Source organism: Somniosus microcephalus, chromosome 8 (assembly GCF_052327205.1).
Source record: "Somniosus microcephalus isolate GS21.2 chromosome 8, FLI_Smic_1.0, whole genome shotgun sequence".
Taxonomy (NCBI): Eukaryota; Metazoa; Chordata; class Chondrichthyes; order Squaliformes; family Somniosidae; genus Somniosus; species Somniosus microcephalus.
The window spans coordinates 200,558,081-200,579,417 of NC_140994.1; the positions used below are offsets into that span (position 1 = coordinate 200,558,081).

Below are 21,337 nucleotides of genomic sequence, written 5' to 3' on the forward strand. Positions count from 1 at the left end.
ATACTTAGACTGGAATGGACAACACTTAACTATTTGTGACGAGTTTAGTTTGCATCTACTGCACAAGTACAGCAACTTCATGGATTCAATGCATTTTAATGGTGAGGCAGATGGCGAGATGCCATTTTCGCAAAGCTCATGGTGGAACAACGCATCCCGGACAGCAACTATTGGACATTTCAGTTTAAATGCACATCTGCCCCTCACCTGAATTTGCTGTACCATTTGCGCATAAATAAGGGGGAGCATTATTAGCTTCATCATCATTTTGACAGAAAATACAGGCATTCATTTTTACAACAAGCCAGAATTTACTGCTTTGGGAGATTAACATTCCAGAAAATACATGATCACCGATTCACTCAACACAAGAAATAGGTATATCTGTACATCTGAGAATTATTAAGATATGCAAAGAGTTGAGTAAAGGTGCACTATTTCAGCAGTTCTCAACTGGGGGTCCGCCGTAAGGTTTCAAGTGGTCCGCCAGTGGCTCCCTGTCTCCACTGCGCAGACAATTTGAAGTCGATTTAATGCCGATCCCTGAAGGTTACTGTATCCAAGGCACCGAGTTTTACCTTCCACTCCCGAGTCACCGATCAACACCAACACAGTATCAATTTAGTCCCCAGCCCCGGCCCCACACAGGACGTGAGGAACCAGACACCGCCGCTTGGCCCCAGAGGCTCATGGTCATTGGTCTACCATGTTGTCAAGGAGACACCGTGCAGCCTCAGTGGGCGCGCTCCACTCTGCTCGTTAGTAATGCACAAGAGAAGTGAGAGCTAGTACGGACCTCAACACCATCGGTCCCATCAGCACTCTATCAGCTCCAGTGACACTTTACCAACCTCAGTGACACTTTACCGACCTCAGTGGCAGTTTTCTAACCTCAGTGACACTTTACAAACCTCAGTAGCAGTTCACTAACTTAAGCAGAACTCTACCAACCTCATGTTAATTAAATAAGTAAACCAAAAATAATAATAAATATATATGTTTAATTGTATTACTAATTTTATACAGAAAAATTACTTGCATTGTGTTACAGGCAGTCCGTGGAAATTTTATAACATGGGTGGGGTGCCTCAGTAGCCAAAAGGTTGAGAACCCCTGCTCTATTTGACCAAAAGAAGAATACTATGCACAGAGGGAGCGATTTCTGCTGTTCGTCAAATATTTTTATTTTTTACCACTGCCACCCACCCACCGCCCCCCCCCCCCAACCCACCCCCACCAACCCCCCGGTGCTTTCTGTAAACTGAAACATGACCTTATGCATGATGTTATCTGGGAGGTAGTGTGTTTACCATCAAAATGTACACTGGCAAGTCATTTCTGACCTTCTTCCACCAATGGGCAAATAACACCAGAGCAGACTGCATGTCTCAATTTTCAACCATGAATCACATTTATCAAAAAATAAAATTAGTAGGAGCAACAATAGATAGAAAAGGCAATGTTTCTCATTTAACATATAGAATCTGCTGCGAAACAATAAATTGTCTCAGATCTCAGAAGTAAGACTCTTAGCTTGGACAATGTCTATGATGCAAAGTGTATATTCAGCAGTGGCGAGAGGAGCGGAATGGGATAAAACAGCAAGAGCAACGGCGGCGCTGGTGGCGCTATGAAGAGAGAGGCAGCGCGAACAGCGAGAGCAGCGGCGAGAGGAGCAGACCTGGGATAAAATGGCGAGAGCAGCGGTGAGAGGAGCAGACCTGGGATAAAATGGCGAGAGCAGTGGCGAGAGGAGCAGACCTGGGATAAAATGGTGAGAGCAGCGTCAGCGGCAACGCTATGAAGAGAGAGGCAGCGCGAGGAACCTTCAAAACAGCAAAAAATCAAGGAGTGACCTCACAAGGCAGCAGGTAGGTGATTGATTGGTGAGTATTAGTTTTTTTTTTAGACTCTAAGCTAGGGAAGTGGGTTCAACTCAGAGCTAGGAAACTGTAACTTGCTATTACTTTACTTTACTCAATTAGTAACTTAAACTAGATAAACCAATTAATTAATAAAACTAAAATAATTGATTGAAAAAATAAAAATAATAATTAATTCACTACTCAAATAAATAAAGAAGGTTAGATAGACATGGCAGAGCAGGTGGTGTGCAGCATAACGGAGTTTGTGGAGACCAGCGAGATCCCGAGCAACCACATCTGCGGTAAGTGTCTGCAGCTCGAGGAACTTCGGCTCAGAGTTGTTGAGCTGGAGTCTGAGGTGCAGATATTGCGGGGCATCAGGGAGGGGGAGTGTTACCTGGTCACTTTGTTCCAGGAGGCAGTCACACCCCTTAGGTTAAGTAGTACTTTAGAGTTCGGCAATGGTCAGGGACAGGAGGGTGTGACTGCGAGTCAGGAAGGTATGAGGACCCAGGATGCAGTGATGGAGCCTCGGCCCTTGACTTTGACCAACAGGTATGAGATACTACCTGTGGGAATGAGAACAAGGACTGCAGGGTGGATGAGCAAACTGACCATGGCACCATGGTGTAGGAGGCCATTCAATTGGGGGGAGTGCAAATGAATGTGGTAGTGATAGGGGACAGTATAGTCAGAGTGATAGATAGTGTTCTCTGCAGCCATGGCTGGGAGTTTTGAAGGTTGTGTTTCCTGCCTGGTGCCAGGATAAAGGATGTCTCCTCACAGGGGTATTCAATATTCAGGAAAGATAGGCAAAAAGGAAAGGGAGGTGGGTTAGCATTGCTGGTTAAAGAAGGGATTAACACAATTGTAAGGAAGGATATTAGCTCTGATGATGTGGAATCTGTATGGGTAGAACTGAGAAATACTAAGGGGCAGAAAACGTTAGTGGGCGTGGTATATAGACCTCCAAACAGTAATGCGGAGGTTGGGGATGGCATTAAAAGGGAAATTAGAGAAGCATGCAATAAGGACACAGCAGTCATCATGGGTGACTTTAATCTACATATAGATTGGGCTAACCAAATTAGTAACAATACTGTGGAGGAGGAATTCCTGGAGTGTTTAAGGGATGGTTTCCTGGACCAATATGTCGAGAAACCAACCAGAGATCAGGCCATCTTAGACTGGGTATTATGTAACGAGAAAGGATTAATTAGCAATCTTGTTGTACGAGGCCCCTTGGGTCGGAGCGATCATAATATGATCGAATTCTTCATTAAGATGGAGAATGAAGTAGTTGACTCAGAGACTAGGGTCCTAAACATAAATAAGGGAAACTACGATGGTCTGAGGCGCGAGTTGGGTAGGATTGATTGGGGAATGTCACTGAAAGGGTTGACGGTGGATAGGCAATGGCAAACATTCAAAGACCGCATGGATGAACAACAGAATTTGTTCATCCCAGTTTGGCATAAAAATAAAGCAAAAAAGGTGACTCAACCGTGGCTAACAAGAGAAATTAGGGATAGCATAAGATCCAAGGAGAGGACATATAAATTGGCCAGAAAAAGCAGTAAACCTGAGGATTGGGAGCAGTTTAGGATTCAACAAAGGAGGACAAAGGGATTAATTAAGAAAGGGAAAATAGAATATAAGAGTAAGCTTTCAGGGAACATAAAAACTGACTGTAAAAGCTTTTATAGATATGTGAAGAGAAAAAGATTGGTGAAGTCAAGCGTAGGTCCCTTGCAGTCAGAATCAGGGGAATTTATAATGGGGAACAAAGAAATGGCTGACCAATTAAATACATATTTTGGTTCTGTCTTCACAAAGGAGGACACAAATGACCTCCCAGAGATGTCGGGGAACATAGGGTCTGATGAAAGGGAGGAACTGAAAGAAATCATTATTTGTAGGGAAATGGTGTTGGGGAAATTGATGGGATTGAAGGTCGATAAATCCCCAGAGCCTGATAATCTACATCCTAGGGTACTTAAGGAAGTGGCCCTAGAAATAGTAGATGCTTTGCTGATCATCTTCCAGCATTCGATGGAATCTGGAACAGTACCCATGGATTGGAGGGTAGCTAATGTTACCCCATTATTCAAAAAAGGTGTGTTCTGGACCAATGAACATTTTATGTGTGCAGATAGCACCCTCTGGTGGTGGTTATTGTGTTAACAGTTTGTATGCTGGAAAGGTCATCTGATCTTTCTTCCTGTGTGAGGTCATTTGACCTTCCTACCTTTCTTCCTGTTGACCCCAGGAAGCAGTTTTGCTAGGAAGAACCTGACTTGAGTAATGGAGAATCTGCCATGAGAGGTTCCATTCACAATCCAATGTAATCTGATTTCATATGTTAGGCCAAGCGCAATATCTGTGAGTATCTTTGTTCCTTAGCATAATAGCAACGTTGTCAGAGTAATATTTTGATAATACTATGTTTATAAAAGGTTAATATTTGATAGTTATAGAAGTTAGTCCAAATGTTAGTTAGTTATACAATTAGTCCATTCTACTGTTGTAAATATGTTATATCTTATGTAATATCGAATGTATAGTACTCAGTTTATGTACAAAACATACTTTGTCTTTGTTTACAGTTTCACAAATTTGTTCGAGTAAAGGCTTCAAACAGCAAACGGCTTCAGAAGAATTATTTTGAATAGAGTGTTTAACTTGCTGGATAACTAGATAGGAGCACGTCTAGCGTGGCCAGTACAGTGAAAAGATATCAGTGAAAAGATAGCAATACGGCTAGCTGTGAAGAGCGGAGCAGGAGGAACCCAGAGTAAGCCTTAACCTCGTAGAGCACATCTACCTCACATCAACATGTCAGAAGATAATAACGAAAATGCTTTGCAGCAAGTAGAAGACCTTAAACAGGCAGACGAAACTGTAGAACGTGACAATCGGTCTATAAGCTCCGGTTACTACAGATCGCAAGTTGGTTCACGGTCATCGGGTGGTTCTAGAGTAAGCATAGCCATCGCCAAAGCACGGGCTAAGCTAGTAGCAGCTCAAGCCAGGGCTGCGCATGCGGACAGTGAAATAGAAATAAAAGTAAGACAGGCCCGTCTCCAAGCTGAACCCCAAGCAGAACAGGCCCAACTCCAAGCAGAACAGGCCCGATTCCAAGCAGAACAGACCCGACTCCAAGCGGAACAGGCCCGTCACTAAGTGGAACGCCAGGCTGAACAGGCCCGTCTCCAAGCCACATTAAGTGCTCTGCAGCAAAAAAAAGAGATAGATGCTGCATTAGCCGAGACACAAGTATTCGAGGCAATTTTGGAGGGAGCTGTTCCCGAGACAGCTTACAAACCTTTAATTCCCGTTCCGTGGCAGAGTCCACGACAGCACACCATAGATTACGTGAGCGACCATGCCGACACACAGTTTACAGGAGAAAGGGATGGAGGCCTGCACATCTCTACAGACGCAAGCACTTCGTATAACATGCCACAAGTTGCCAAGCAAGGTCAAAGCAGACGGCGTGCCTCAAGCCACAGAGTCTCCCCCAGCAGAACGGAAGATACGGTGCAAAGGAATAGGACGCCGAATAGAGAAAGTCAGAGGCAAATCCCCTCTCGGTTCCTTGAGACCCCCAACAGAGCCCCCAGCCAAGGCAACCCTGGCACAGGTCCCAGCACCTACAACCTTGCCAAATACCCTGCACGCACCCAGCTGGTGACTTCGGGGTTAATCAAATTTGATGACAGGCCGGAGAATTATCGGGCTTGGAAGTCCTGCTTCCACGATGCCGTATCGGGCTTAGACCTGTCGGCAGGAGAAGAGCTCAGCCTCCTTATCAAATGGCTCGACCCAGAGTCCGCCGGACAGGCCTGCAGGATAAAAGCAGCCAACGTGGGGCAGCTGCCAGAGGGGTTGAAGAAGGCTTGGGTGAGGCTGGAAGAAAGCTACGGCTCACCCGAAGCCATTGAAAGGGCTCTCTTTGACAGGTTGGAGAACTTTCCGAGGTTGACGAGTAAGGAACCCCAGAAGCTCCGCGACCTTGGAGATCTGCTGTCGGAACTCGAAGCCGCAAAGCAGGACGGCTACCTACCCGGTCTATCGTACTTAGACACTTCCAGAGGGGTAAGTCCCATCATTGAGAAGCTTCCATTTAACCTGCAGGAGAAGTGGATAACGTTTGGATCAAAGTTCAAGCTAAAGCACAACGTGGCGTTCCCACCATTCTCTGCATTCGTTAAATTCATCCGTAAAGAAGCCAAAGCCAGGAACGACCCCAGCTTCAACTTCTTCTCCTCCCACCCAGCACTTGCCAGAAGAGACAAGTTCGACAGACATGGAAAGACACCAATATCTGTCCACAAAATGCAAGTGTCCTCAACTGAGCACACAAAGATTCAGAAGAAACCTGAGGATATGAGCAAACAATGCCCTATCCACAACAAGCCCCATCCTTTAAAGAAGTGCAGAGGCTTCAGGGAGATGTCCCTGGAAGATCGGAAACAATATCTTAAAGAGAACTCTATATGTTTCAGGTGCTGCTCGTCCACGAGCCATCTCGCCAAGAACTGCAAGGTGGATGCAAAATGCACTGAATGTGAAAGTGATCGGCACGTTTCAGCACTACACCCAGGCCCAGCTCCTTGGAAGTCAGAGACGCCTGCTCCCACTTCAGAGCACGGTGGGGAGAGAGAGGGAGCTGCTGGTCCAGAGATTACATCCAGGTGCACCGAGGTGTGTGGAGAAGGAGTGAGTGCAAGAGCATGCGCCAAGATATGCCTCGTTAATGTGTACCCTGCAGGATGTCGCCAAGAATATGAGAAGAAGCCATCTCAGGTGAGCACACTCAAGACTTCCATCTTGGAGAATGGTCGTCCAAGCTACCTTACCCCATGCAGTGAACAGATCCGCGTGGTGTTTGACTCCAGTGCACCATATCAGGGCGTCTCTCTCAACGACGTACTCCTCACAGGGCCTGATCTTAACAACAGCCTCTTGGGAGTGCTCATGAGATTCAGGAAAGAGCCCGTTGCCATCACTGCCGATATCCAGCACATGTTTCATTGCTTCGTGGTGAGAGAAGACCACAGAGACTTCCTCCGCTTCCTGTGGTATCGGGACAATGACCCCAATAGAGACATTGTGGACTACAGAATGCGTGTCCATGTCTTTGGGAATAGCCCATCCCCTGCTGTCGCCATATACGGACTAAGAAGGGCTGCCAAGGAAGAAGACGACGACTTTGGCAGTGATGTGAGAGGGTTCATCGAACGAGAGTTCTACGTCGACGACGCACTGAAGTCATTCCCGACCGAAGCAGAGGCCATCAGTACCCTCGGACGAGCCCAGGAACTACTTGCACTATCCAACCTCAGGCTGCATAAGATAGCCTCTAACAGACCAGCAGTGATGGAGCCATTCCCCCCTGAAGATCGTGCTAAGGACGTCAAGGACCTAGACCTCTTCACTGATGACCTCCCCCTACAGCGTAGCCTAGGGGTGTCGTGGAACATAGCAACAGACACGTTCACGTTCCAAGTTCTAGATGCCAAGAAACCCTTCACACGTAGAGGAGTGCTCTCTACAGTCAACAGCCTATACGACCCTCTCGGCTTCTTAGCCCCTGTCACCATACAAGGCAGGCTGCTCCTCAGGGAACTCTCCACACGCGCTGAAGAGTTGGATTCACCTCTCCCTGAAGAGATGGAAGCAGAGTGGGACAGATGGAGAGACTCACTCCAAGACTTACAGGAGATCCGAATACCTCGCTGCTATTTGTCTTTCTCTCCCTTAAATGCCCAATTCAAAGAGCTTTGTGTCTTTGCAGACGCATCCGCTAAGGCCATTGCAAGTGTGGCTTATCTGAAGGTCACCACTCAAGAAGGACAAAGCAAAATCGGCTTCGTCTTTGATAGAGGCAAGTTGGCGCCCCAGCCAGACCTCACCATACCCAGATTGGAACTGTGTGTAGCAGAACGCAACCTACCCCCTCACAGCAGTCTACGGAAGCTGCATCCTATCATCGAAACCGACGGACTGTCTCTGAGGTGGTTCTTCTTTTGTCGCCAGAGGACTCCAGTGACAAGTAGAGTTCGGACTATGTGAAGTCATTAACGACCCCAGACGGGGAGTGTTCTGGACCTATGAACATTTTATGTGTGCAGATAGCACCCTCTGGTGGTGGTTATTGTGTTAACAGTTTGTATGCTGGAAAGGTCATCTGATCTTTCTTCCTGTGTGAGGTCATTTGACCTTCCTACCTTTCTTCCTGTTGACCCCAGGAAGCAGTTTTGCTAGGAAGAACCTGACTTGAGTAATGGAGAATCTGCCATGAGAGGTTCCATTCACAATCCAATGTAATCTGATTTCATATGTTAGGCCAAGCGCAATATCTGTGAGTATCTTTGTTCCTTAGCATAATAGCAACGTTGTCAGAGTAATATTTTGATAATACTATGTTTATAAAAGGTTAATATTTGACAGTTATCGAAGTTAGTCCAAATGTTAGTTAGTTATACAATTAGTCCATTCTACTATTGTAAATATGTTATATCTTATGTAATATCGAAAGTATAGTACTCAGTTTATGTACAAAACATACTTTGTCTTTGTTTACAGTTTCACAAATTTGTTCGAGTAAAGGCTTCAAACAGCAAACGGCTTCAGAAGAATTATTTTGAATAGAGTGTTTAACTTGCTGGATAACTAGATAGGAGCAAGTCTAGCGCAGCCAGTACAAGGTGGTAGAGAGAAAAAGGGGAATTACAGGCCAGTAAGCCTGACATCGGCAGTGGGGAAAATGCTAGAGTCCATCATAAAAGATGTAATAGCAGAGCACTTGGAAAACAGTGACAGGATCGGACAAAGTCAACATGGATTTACAAAAGGTAAATCGTGCTTGACTAATCTACTGGGATTTTTTGAGGATGTAACTGGTAAAATAGATAAGGGAGAACCAGTGGATGTGGTGTATTTGGACTTTCAGAAGGTTTTTGATAAGGTCCCGCATAAGAGATTAGCGTGTAAAGTTAAGGCACATGGGATTGGGGGCAAGGTATTGACTTGGATAGAGAACTGGTTGGCAGACAGAAAGCAAAGAGTTGGAATAAATGGGTCTTCTTCCGAGTGGTAAGCAGTGACTAATGGGGTACCGCAGGGATCGGTCCTTGGGCCCCAGCTATTCACAATATATATTAATGATCTAGACAAGGGAACTAGATGTAATATCTCCAAGTTTGCAGATGACACAAAGCTGGGTGGGCGTGTGTGCTGTGAGGAGGTTGCCGAGAAACTCCAGGATGAATTGGACAGGTTGGGTGATTGGGCAAAAGCATGGCAGATGCAATAGAACGTGGATAAATGCGAGGTTATCCACTTTGGTGGCAAAAACAGGAAGGCAGATTATTATCTGAATGGCAATAGATTGGGAGAAGGGGAAGTGCAACGAGACCTGGGTGTCCTTGTGCACCAGTCGCTGAAGGTAAGCATGCAGGTGCAGCAGGTGGTTAAGAAGGCAAATGGCATGTTGGCCTTCATAGCAAGAGGGTTTGAGTACAGGAACAAGGATGTCTTGCTGCAGTTGTACAGGGCCTTGGTGAGACCACATCTTGAGTATTGTGTGCAGTTTTGGTCACCTTATCTGAGGAAGGATGTTTTTGCCATGGAAGGAGTTCAGCGAAGATTCACCAGGCTGATACCTGGGATGGCAGGAATGACATATGAGGAGAGATTGGGTCTGTAGTGTATGTACCTTGAAGAAGGAACTATGTTCTGCAGCCCCTGTATACTGTAGTACCAGTAGTGACCACCCCTGTATATAAGCCTGTGTAATAACTTTGTATAGTAGTTCCAGTTTTGTCTCCATTCAGTAAACACCTGTTATAACCAACTTCTGCAGTCCGTGTCTCAATTACACACGGACGTTACACTGGCGACGAACAGATCCAAACTTACCTACAGTTCTGCACCACCTCACGGGGATCCATCCCTGAAGCAAAGTTGTTAGAGGTCGAGGCCAGAAGGAAGAAATCCAAAAAGAAAAAAAAACAAACAGAAGAAACGGGCGTCGACCGTGGGCAACCGCCTTCTGATTCATCGAATTCAAAGATTTGCAGGAGAGGCTGTCGAGAGCTGGGCTTGGTTATCCAGTCTATGGTGTTCCAGCTAATTGGGCTGGTGGCAGGTAGTACACTGATCCTTCCTGGGCTGCGGCGGGCTAGACCTCGATCGGGTGGCTTTTCAACGGGGCCGAGCAGCGTTGTCAGGAAGAGGAGAGAGAGAGAGAGAGAGGGTGGAGCACACAGGGCGCGGCCGGTGCTACGAAGCCGGGCAGCGTACAGACCCGAGAAGAGGGAGGAAAGTGTCCCATAGGGTCTGCTCTGACGACGGGAACAGTAATTAAAATAAAAGAAATTAGAAGCGCAGAAAGCCGCGAGGAGCTGCAGTTTGCCATGGGGACCGCGGAGAGTGGTGTTGGCAGCAGTGCAGGGGGGAAGTGCGCAAAGACCATAGGGCATCGCCATCAAGGCATAAAAACGCCAGCAACAGCACTAGCAGCAGCGGAAAAGATGGCAAAGCGCGGGAGGCGCCATTTTGTTCAATCGGGGAAGAAGGCAAAGCGCGGGAGGCGCCATCTTAGATCTCCAAGATGCCGAAGACTGGCAATATCACTGCCTTCGATAATGCAATAGAAGACTGGACCACGTATGTGGAAAGAGTCGAAGTATATTGCAAGGCAAATGAAGTAGCCGATGAGAAAAAGGCATCGGTACTACTAAACTTAATGGGCGCAAGAACGTACGGCCTATTGCGGAACCTGATCACTCCAGTCAAACCGATGGTGAAGAGTTTTAACAAAATTGTTGATATCCTACAGGAACACCTAAATCCTACACCGCTGCTGATAGCAGAAAGATTTAAATTCCACAAGAGAAATCAGCATAAAGATGAGAGCAATGCTGATTACCTTACAGAACTACGCAAGCTAGCAAAGCACTGCCAGTTCGGAGCAGGACTGGCAGATACCCTACGGGACAAATTTGTCTGTGGACTCCTGAGTGAAGGGACCCAGAAGAGGTTACTCTCAGAGAAAGAGCTGACGCTAGATAAGGCTTTCAGCGTGGCAGTATCATACGAAGCAGCAGCAAGGGGAGCTGCAGAAATACAGCAAAAGCCACAGGAATACAGCACCCATGAAATGACACGGGGATTTGAAAAATGTTATCACTGTGGCAGAACAACCCATGACCAGAAGGACTGCTGGTCCAAGGACAAAACATGCAGGCAATGCGGAAAGATGGGACACATTGCACGAGTTTGCAGGTCTGGGAAGAAGACTAACGACAACAAAAAGACTACTAAGGAAAAGTACAGGAAAGTACAAAAGATGACGGACAGTAGTTCCGAAGACCAGAAGAGCAATAGTGAATCCAGGAACAAGAGACTAAGCTGTCTCAAACTACACAACATAATCACAAAAGAGGATCACCGAACCATTTGGGTCACCCTCACGATAGCAGGGTCCCAAGTCAAAATGGAATTGGATACAGGATCAGCCCTGACCGTCATGAATTGACGAGACTACGAGCGGCTATTCTCACACATACCCTTGAAAGACACATCCATTGTCTTGAAGACATATACGGGGCAGAAAGTATATCCCAGAGGGAAAATAAGGGTGCCTGTCGCATACAACGGCAAGGAAATACAGAAATTGTATCTGTACATACTGCAAGATGGTGGACCACCGTTATTGGGACGTGAATGGATCAGAAAGATAAGTTTAGACTGGCACTCCATTCAGGCACTGACGGTGGCTGGTAAAAAGGATGACGACGTCACACCTGGACGATTGTCAAAAATCTTGGCTAACGCTAAAGAGGTATTTCAACAAGAACTGGGAACTCTTAAAGGCGTAACCGCCTCGATAAAAATAGAAGAGAATGCAATTCCCAAGTTTTTCAAAGCAAGACCGGTACCGTATGCAATTCGCCCAGCCATCGAGGCAGAGCTGTAGAATCTGGAGAATGCAGGCGTGTTAACTAAGGTAGACTGGAGCGAGTGGGCGACACCCATCGTTCCTGTCATGAAGAAAACGTTAAACAATAAGTCTGAGGAGCCAAGGAAGGTTCGCATCTGTGGGGACTTCAAGGTGACTGTGAACCCAGTCCTTCACACAGTACAGTATTCTCTTCCGAGGATAGAAGATATTTTCGCCTCACTATCTGGAGAGAAACGTTTTACAAAAATTGACCTAGCGCAAGCATATTTGCAGATGGAGGTTGAAGAATCCTCTAGGAAATATCTCACGATAAACACTCACAAAGGTCTTTACCAGTATAATCAACTGGTATTCGGAGTAGCATCAGCTCCGGCTATATGGCAAAGAGCGATGGAACAAGTCCTGCAAGGGATTCCAGGGACTCAGTGTTACTTGGACGACATCCTAGTGACAGGTGAAAATGACAGTGAACACCTTGCCAACCTAGAGCAGGTGCTCACTAGACTAAGAGAACATGGGCTATGAGCCAATCGCCCCAAGTGCGAGTTTTTTAAGAAACAAATATCGTATTGTGGCCACGTGATTGATGAAGAGGGGTTACATAAGTCCCCTGACAAAATTGAAGCGGTAGTTAAGGCTCCAGCGCCTGAAAATGTGTCGCAACTGAGGTCATTCCTCGGATTGGTGAATTACTACCATAAGTTTTTGCCGAATTTGTCCACAATTCTGCACCCACTAAACGCCCTGCTACAAACTGGAGTAGCATGGAAATGGAGCGATGAATGTAAGCGGGGCCTTTCAGACGTGCAAAGGCCTGATCACTTCAAGAGAAGTATTGGCTCACTACAACCCATCACTACCGATAAGGCTGGCGTGTGATGCGTCTCCCTACGGCGTTGGAGTGGTAATGTCACATAAATCCCTTGATGGTTCAGCGAGGCCGATAGCTTTTGCGTCACGCTCGTTAACTGCAGCCAAGCGTAAGTACGCCCAGATTGACAGAGAGGCCCTCAGCCTGGTGTGGGGGGTGAAGAAGTTCAATCACTACCTGCACGGACAGAAATTTACTCTACTAACTGATCATCAACCTCTCGTCTCCATTTTCAACCCTCAGAAGGGCGTCCCGATAATGACAGCACAATGGCTACAGAGGTGGTCCCTTTTCCTAGGGGCACACCAATATGACATCGAGTACAAAGGAACTAAACAGCATGGGAATGCTGATGGATTGTCGCGCCTACCGTTGCCGACGGTGGAAGAAGCACCTGCAGTGGATCCTGTGGAGATATTCCACTCGACCATAGTCGAATGTCTACCTGTGACGAATACAAACATAGAAAAGGAAACACAAAATGACCCGACACTCTCCAGGGTCTATGATTTAACGGTGAAGGGATGGCCAGCACATGGCGAACCACTGTTGCCAGCATTCTCGCCGAGAAGAGAACAGCTGTCAGTGTGCCGAGGAACCTTGATGTGCGGATCCAGAGTAGTAATTCCACCCAAATTGAAGGATAGAGTGCTCAATGAGCTTCATGAGGGTCATCTGGGAGGGGTAAAAATGAAGAACTTAGCCAGAGCGTTTGTGTGGTGGCCGGGAATCGATAGAGAAATCGAAGAGATGACCAAGGGCTGTACAGGATGCCAGAAGGTCCAAAACACCCCACCACAAGCCCCTCTACATCCATGGGAGTGGCCCTCATCTCCATGGCAAAGGGTACACATTGATTTTGCTGGTCCATTTATGGACTCAATGTTTTTAATTGCGGTGGATGCACATTCAAAGTGGCCAGAGGTAATAAAAATGTCCTCAACCACCACAGAAAAATCTATCACAGTCTTACGAACCATATTTGCCAGAAATGGGCTGCCTGAACAGATTTGCTCCAACAATGGACCACAGTTTGTGTCTGAAGAGTTCCGGAGGTTCTTAAAGAACAATGGTGTTAAGCATTACACATCCACCCCATATCATCCAGCCACCAATGGATTGGCTGAGAGGTTCGTTCAAACATTCAAGAAGGCTATCAAGGCAATGTGTAATGAAGACATACCCCTACAACACAAGGTGGATAACTTCTTGTTTGCCTACCGGAATGCGACACATGCGGTTACCAACCGAACGCCAGCCATGATGTTCTTCAATCGAAGACTAAGATGCCGCTTGGATTTGGTTAAGCCAAACATCAGAAGAGATGTGGAGAACAGGCAGTTTCAGAATATGAATGAAAGGCCAACCAGGAGTTTTAAGATAGGTCAACCAGTTTTGGCCCGGGACTACCGCACAGAGAAATGGCAGCCAGGAACGATCTGCACACGGCAAGGACCACTAATGTATACCGTGGACGTTGGAGAGAGCATTGTAAGACAGCATGCTGACCAGATTCTAGAGTCACTGGAAAACGTCAAATCTACACCACGATCCTATACACCTGGTGATGAAACCGAAGTACCAATTGCATGTACCTCAGAATCGGTGATATTGGAAGCAGACGAACCAAACAACGACGTTGATCCCGAATCAACTTTGCCAGAAGAACCTGATACCCCAAAGAGGCATTATCCGGACAGAATCAGGAAGCCTCCTCAAAGACTGAATTTATAATTGATTAACTTCAGCTAATGTATATAGCAACTGTAATTGTAAATATGTTATTTAATTATTAATCGAATGTTATGTACTGTTTAGCTAAAAGGGGAGGAATTGTAGTGTATGTACTTTGAAGAAGGAACTATATTCTGCAGCCCCTGTATACTGCAGTACCAGTAGTGACCACCCCTGTATATAAGCCTGTGTAGTAACTTTGTATAGTAGTTCCAGTTTTGTCTCCATTCAGTAAACACCTGTTATAACCAACTTCTGCAGTCCGTGTCTCAATTACACACGGACGTTACAGGGTCGATTGAGCTTGTACTCGCTGGAGTTTAGAAGAATGAGAGGGGATCTCATTGAAACTTATAAAATTCTGACAGGACTGGACAGACTAGATGCAGGAAGGATGTTCCCGATGGTTGGGGAGTCCAGAGCCAGGGGTCACAGTCTAAGGATAAGTGATCGGCCATTTAGGACAGAAATGAGGAGGAATTTCTTCACCCAGAGAGTGGTGAACCTGTGGAATTCTCTACCACAGAAGGCAGTAGAGGCCAATACATTAAATATATTCAAGAAGGAGTTGGATATATTTCTTAAGGCTAAAGAGATCAAGGGGTATGGGGAGAAAGCAGGGACCGGGTACTGAATTTGGATGATCAGCCATGATCGCATTGAATGGCGGAGCAGGCTCGAGGGGCCAAATGGCCTACTCCTGCTCCTATCTTCTATGTTTCTATGTTAAACAATGAACGGGGCTGGGAGGATTCAGTAAAGGGTAAATTTAAAAGCAATAAGAGAAAAGTCAAGGCTGTAGAGTAGTGATCTGAGTAAAGATAATCAGAGTGGGTCAGGAAGGGACAGAAAGATTAATAAAGGTGACATAAATCGTGTCATTTATGTAGAAAGGACTTATGAAATATACTGGGTGGCCTGCTGGTGGCGCTGTCCAGGGAGAGTATAAATACTCGGGCACGGGCCCAGCTTGCTCAGGGACATTTTGTTAATAGGAACTAGTGAAGGATAACTAGACTTCCATGTTGTGAAACAGTCGATTAAAGCCTTGTTTAATACTCTGACCAAGTGCCTAGTAGTTTTCTTATGTCAATTTAATCGACTGTTTGCTGCTCCATGCTCTGAGTGGTTTTGGGAACAGATGGCTATGACTCAAACGGTAGAAGGGAACCAGAGGTAGTAATCAATCAATCATGGAGAAACTACTCCCATCCGCCCATCTTGACCTGGACCCGAATTCACCTACAACGGCTAAGGCATGGAAACACTGGTATCGTACCTTCAGCAACTTCCTCAGGGTGTGTGGTAGAATGTTCCTGATAAGTTAGAGATACTTGCCAATTATGTATCGCCTCATGTGTTTGACTATATCGAAGACTGTGTAGACTATGACTCCACTATCCAAATACTACAGCAACTATATGTTAAGGCCCCAAACAAAATTTTTGCTCGGCATCTACTGGCCACAACTCGACAACAACCCGGGGTATCACTTGACGAATTCCTTCAAAAGCTTCACAGGCTCAGCAAGGATTGTATTCTCAAAGCTGTCTCAGCTGAGCAGTACCAGGAGGAGTTAATTTGTGATTCCTTTATTAATGGAATTGCGTCTCCTTTCATACGCCAGCGTCTGTTGGAGAATAAAACCCTCAAGTTACAAGCTGCCTAAGACCAGGCATGTTCTCTGGACTTAGCAAAAAGAAATGCAGATGCCTATCTTTTACCGTGTGCACGGACTGCTGCTATCACTTTTGGTGACACCTCCAATGGGCCTCGGGTGGAAGCCTTCACTGATGACTACTCTATCCTAGCCGATGACAACCCTACCCTAGAAGCCCTCACTGATGACGACCCTGCCCTAGCGGCATCTTGGCAATCTGGAAGGAAGTGTTTCTTCTGTGGAGGTGCATTCCACTATAGGAAACTTTGTCCTGCTCGCAACGCAACCTGCAGTCATTGCAGTAAGAAAGGTCACTTTTCTAAGGTATGTCAGTCAAGAGCCCCTGTTAGTTTTGCAGCTGCTATCTATAAAACTGCTCCTCCCCCAAGAGCCACTACCAAGGTTACAGCTGCTATCTATAAAACTGCTCCTCCCCCAAGAGCCACTACTAAGGTTACAACTGTCCAGGGTAAAACTGCTCCTCCTCCCATCACAGCTGTTTTTCCCCAAAGCCTGTCCCATGCAGCCATGAAGGTTTCAGTAAATGGACACATTTTGAGTGCACTAATTGACTCATGCAACTCTGACAGCTTCATCAGTGAGTAGGCTGTCAGTAAGTTAAAACTGTGTATTTACCCCTCAGACAGGGAAATTGCAATGGCTCTGACGACACTGACCACCAACTCTTCCAGCATTTGTCTTGTCGACCTTATTCTCAATGGCTGCACTTATTCCTCCACCCGGCTCGGGATGCTCAAAAACCTATACAGTGATGTGCTCCTGGGACAGGGTTTCCAGAAACAACACAAAAGACTCACTTTTGAGTTTGTAGGGTCAAAACTGGAGCTTACTATTTCCAAAGTACCATTTTGTGCGCTTTCGGCGGCTTCGCTCGACGAGCCCTCCTTGTTTGCCAATCTTTCCCCCCGACGTAAGCCAATAGTCATTAAATCACAACATTTCAGCCAAGATGATCTATCCTTTATCGAGGCAGGGATCTCTCGCCTTCTAGCTGATGGTATCATTGAGCCATGTTCATCTTCCTGGCGGGCTCAAGTCGTCATTGTTAAAAATCCTCTGAAGCAACACAAGAAATGTCTTTGCATCGATTACTCGCAGACTATTAACTAGTATACCGACCTGGATGCCTACCCACTACCACGCATCGATGACATGGTCAACAACCTTGCCAACTACAAGGTATTTTCAACTTTTGATTTAAAGTGCGCATACCATCAAGTACCATTAAAGAACACTGACAAAAAGTATGCGGCCTTTGAGGCCAATGGTCGGCTTTACCAGTTTCGTCACCTTCCATTTGGGGTCTCCAATGGGGTGGCCGTCTTCCAACGGGCAATGGATAGCCTAGTCAAACAGGAGAACTTAACAGACACTTTTCCATATCTGGATAATATCACCATTGCTGGTCATGACCAGAAGGAGCACGAAGCCAACCTCCAGAAATTTCTCGACATTCTCCGTCGTCGCAACTTAACCTTAAATGAGTCCAAATCTGTGAAATCAGTACCATCAGTCAACATCCTTGGCTACTGGGTGGGCAATGGTGTCATCAAACCGGATCCGGAGTGACTTCGTCCGCTTCAGGAGCTCCCTCCTCCTACGAATCTCGGCTCTCTTCATCGACGAAGTGGAACTGATGGATGTCAATCCCACGTACGCATACGTGCGATACCCTGATGGCCGGGAATCCACAGTGTCACTGTGAGATCTGGCTCCCTGCCCAACTGGTCCCACGGACCCAATCGAGGGTGGGACCCGTATCAATGACGCCGATACCTTGCGCTCCTCTGAGGATGACGCCCTACCCGGGACGTCAAGGGATCTGCCAGCTGTTCCGCCGGATCAACTCGGGGAACAGAGTGCTCCCCGTGGGATGGCCACCCGAAGCCAGGACGCCTGGGCAGGGTGAAGCCAGCTCTGCGCCTGTGGGGGCCCGCACACAGAGCCACGATCTCCCCAGTCCCCCTCAGGTCGATCAAGGCGACACGGACTCTGCCAGCCCGCTGGTACGAACTAAGCGACCCAGGGACCAAAACACGGTCCGAGGAGACGTGCCTTCCGGCCACCAACAGATATCCAAATGCACCTGGAGCCACGATCTCCCCAGTCCCCCTCAGGTCGATCAGAGCGACACGGACTCTGCCAGCCCGCTGGTACGAACTAAGCGACTCAGGGACCAAAACACGGTCCGAGGAGATGTGCCTTCTGGCCACCAACAGATATCCAAACGCACCCGGAGCCATGATCTCACCAGTTCCCCTTGGGTCGATCAAAGTGACACGGACTCTGCCTAGGGACCTAGGGACCAAAACACGGTCTGAGGTGACATGCCTTCCGGCCACCGATGGAGATCCAAACAGCTGCGTCTATTCTTAGTCCGCCTAACTCAGTAGAAAGAAGCCGCTGGACTTCCAATCTTTCAGGCGGGAAGAATGACATAAATTGTGCCATTTATGTAGAAAGGACTATGAAATATACTGGGCGGCCTGCTGGTGGTGCTGTCCAGGGAGAGTATAAATACTCGGGCACGGGCCCAGCTTGCTCAGGGACATTTTGTAAACAGGAACTAGTGAAGGATAACTAGACTTCCATGTTGTGAAACAGTCGATTAAAGCTTTGTTTAATACTCTGACCAAGTGCCTAGTAGTTTTCTTATGTCAAAAGGTAATAGGGCATTAGTGACTAAAGTGACATCAGGGAAAAATAGAAAAAAGTCAAAGCTAAAGAAACTATATCTGAATGCATGAAGCATTCACAACAAAATAGATGAATTAATAGCGCAGATAGAAATAAATAGCCATTAGAGAGACGTGGTTGCAGAGTGACAAAGGTTGGGAACTAAATATTCCAAGATATTTGACTTTTAGAAGAGACAGGCAGAATAGAAAAGGAGGAGGGGTAGCCCTGATAATAAAGGAGTGAATAAAGTCAGTAGAGAGAAAGGGGGAAAAATTGAGTCACGCCTCCTTTGGGGCGTTAACTTTGCCGGGGCGCTACTTTTAGCTACTGGAAGCGCCCCGCCTCCCTCTTGGGGCACTGCGAGGGAATATCGCGGTGCTACGTGCAGCCAACCCACACTATTTTCCCTTGATTGACCTTGTTAAGCCTGCCCAGCGGGCTTAGCAGGCCAATTAAGGGGAAGCCGGTTACAGAGAATGTCAGCGTATGACGTTTCATCTGTCAAAATTTTTTGCCAGATGAATTGTCATCGTTTGACAGCTTTGAGAAGCTGTCCAACACTGACATTCTCTGTTGTTTGGTGAGTTCTTGTACTCAAGGCTCACCAAACCTCTTTTGTGAGCAGAAAGCAGATGGCTGTTGCATCGGAGAATGCAGCAGCCATTCTGTCATCTCTGCCGTGGAGATGCCGGAGCCTCCGGATTGCCAACAATTGAAGCCTGCAGGAAGAAACAAAGGTAAGAAAACTTTTTCTATCACTTTTCACTCACCTCACTTACTTACCTCTCCACACTTGCACCCATCACTCACCCCCGCAGTGCACTTTTGCACCCCTCCGATCCCCACAGACCCACTGCTCACCTCGCTGACCCTGGCGGGGTTTCCCGACGTCATGAGGCCCGCACCTCTGCTGGTAAAATGGGGATAATCCTCTTAACTACCTGTTAACAGGCAGTTAAGTGGCTGTAATCCCCTTCCCGCCTCCAGGAGATGGAATCCGGCGTGGGTCATGTACCCACCTCCTGGGAAGATGGCACGGAGGCAGGTTGGGGGCGGGATTGGTACCCGCCCCCAGATTCTGCCATTTTCTCAGCAGTCCTGCCTCCAAACCCGCCTCCCCAGGGCTGGCAAAATTGCCCCCTTTGTGTCTGTCTTCATGGAGAAGACGCAAAATACTTCCTGGAAATAGTGGACAACCAAGGGTCTAGTGAGAATGAGGAATTGAAAGAAATTATTAGTAAAAAAAATAGTACTGGAGAAATTAATGGAACTGAAAGCTGATAAATCCCCATGACCTGATGGCCTACATCTTAGGATTTTAAAAGAGCTGGCTATAAAAATAGTGGACACATTGGTTGTCATCTTCCATAATTCACAATCTATATCAATTACTTGAATGAGGGGACCAAATGTAATATATCCAAGTTTGCTGATGATACAAAGCTGGGTGGGAATGTAAGTTGTGAGGAGGATGCAAAAGGGCTTCAATGGGTTATAGACAGACTAAGTGAGTGGGCAAGGACATGGCAAATGGAATATAATGTGGAGAAATATGAAGTTATCCACTTTGGTAGGAAAAATAGAAAAGCAGAGTATTTTTTTAATGGTGAGAGATTGGGAAATGTTGGTGTTCAGAGGGACCAGGGTGTCCTTGTACACGAATCACTGAAAGTTAACATGCAGGTACAGCAAGCAATTAGGAAAGCAAATGGTACCTTCTCAAGGGCAATTAGGGATGGGCAATAAGTGCTGGCCTTGCCAGTGACGCCCACATCCTATCAACGAATAAAGAAAATGTTGGCCTTTATTACAAGAGAATTTGAGTATAAGAGTAAAGACGTCTTACTGCAATTATATAGGACCCTGGTGAGACCACAACTGGAGTATTGTGTACAGTTTTGGTCTCCATACCTAAGGAAGGATATACTTGCCATAGAGGGAGTGTAACGAAGGTTCACCAGACTGGTTCCTGGGATGGGGGGATTGTCCTATGAGGAGAGATTGAGTAGACTAGGCCTATATTCTCTAGATTTTAGAAGAATGAGGGGTGATCTCATTGAAACATACAAAATTCTTACAGGGCTTGACAGAGTAGATGCAGGGAGGATGTATATCCTGGCTGGGGAGTCTAGAACCAGGGGTCACAGTCTCAGAATAAGGGGTCGGCCATTTAGGACTGAGATGATTACAGGTAATCTTTCTAACTGCCCTTTATCACACCGGCATCTCCACATCAATGCTACTGTCGACACCACAAACTGCCGGCTCAAAGTGGAGAGGATCTCCAAGAAGAGGGCAGCACGGTGGCATAGTGGTTAGCACTGTTGCCTCACAGTGCCAGGGACCCGGGTTCGAATCCGGCCTCGGGCGACTGTCTGTGTGGAGTTTGCACATTCTCCCCGTGTTTGCGTGGGTTTCCTCCGGGTGCTCCTGTTTCCTCCCACAGTCCAAAGATGTGCGGGTTAGGTTGATTGGCTATGATAAATTGACCCTTAGTGTTAGGGGGATTAAATACGTGGGGTTACGGGGATAGG

The 21,337-nt window shown here is 46.7% G+C and overlaps 1 protein-coding gene across 3 annotated transcripts in view; it reads right to left on the reverse strand.

Annotated features, from left to right (window-relative positions):
• The window catches only part of spock1 (SPARC (osteonectin), cwcv and kazal like domains proteoglycan 1), a 729,362-nt gene that overhangs the window by 110,564 nt on the left and 597,461 nt on the right, over positions 1-21,337 (reverse strand). The window lies entirely within an intron of this gene.